A 1,150-nucleotide genomic window follows, 5' to 3' on the forward strand; every position below is an offset into this window, starting at 1 on the left:
AAATACAGGTGACATACAATGGGTTGTTTTTCTCTCTTTCTTTCTTTCTTTTTTCTTTTTTTGGTTTTTCTGAGATAGGGTTTCTCTGTGTAGCCCTGGCTGTTCTGGAACTCACTCTGTAGACCAGGCTGGCCATGAACTCAGAAATCTGCCTGCCTCTGCTTCCAAGTGCTGGGATTATAGGAAATAATAAGTTCCTGGACCCTGGCTACAGGACTGGCATCTACTCCAGAAAGATGGGTAATGGACCTGAGTTTTTGTAATGCATCTGTTACATTGGCTATGTTAATGCATAGCCAATTAACATTTCCCATTAATTTTCAAAAATCATTAAGAGTTTGCAAATGATCTCTTCAGGTCTATACCCTTTGTGGTTGATTTTAAATCTTTATAATTCATGGATACACGATAAATCCTTGGGAAGTAGATCCACTTCTTCCCAAGATCACTGCTACTGTCCCCAAGGGCAAAGGGTCATAAATGCTGGTGGCTATTTTATAATGTTTAGTTTTTGGGGATAGGGCAAGTGGTTTATCTGTGGGTAACTCTACAGTAGCACTGGCTACAGTAGCCTGCAAAAGATCAGCAATACTTAGTTGCAGTTTTCCTGCCTGCTTGTTGTCTCCTGGGTGACCTGAGGGTTGTATTCTTTGCTTTTATTTTTTGCTGGGGGACCTCAAACTGCTGCCCCCACCCCATTACATTTCCTGATGGAAAGAAAATACTTTGGATGCTCCTCTTAGACCTATAGTCATTGGTCCAATGGTATCATTGCCACGGACACAATGTCTGCAAACCCCAGGAAATCCAGGTGTTCTTTCCAAAAACCCTTTGCCAGTAAAAATGGCTTTTTCTCTGGTGGAAGGTATCATATTTCTTGTAGTTAATGCACCTGGACATTTTGAGATCTGAAGGTTTAACTGGGTTAAGTTTGCATTTCTCTTTCATCCCATGGGAAGTTCCCATTTTCTTGGTCAGTGACTGATCTAAGTCCCTTTGTTCTCTCTTTTCTGGTGTTACTTTCCAACATCTACCTACATTTTTTCCAGTTGGATCTCAGATCCCTCCATTTCCACTCACAATTTTTCAAACTGCTTAGCCATTCTCCCAACCATTTTAGAGACAGAATATAGGAGAAAAAGGAGGAGGA

Source organism: Mastomys coucha, unplaced genomic scaffold, assembly GCF_008632895.1.
Source record: "Mastomys coucha isolate ucsf_1 unplaced genomic scaffold, UCSF_Mcou_1 pScaffold7, whole genome shotgun sequence".
NCBI lineage: Eukaryota > Metazoa > Chordata > Mammalia > Rodentia > Muridae > Mastomys > Mastomys coucha.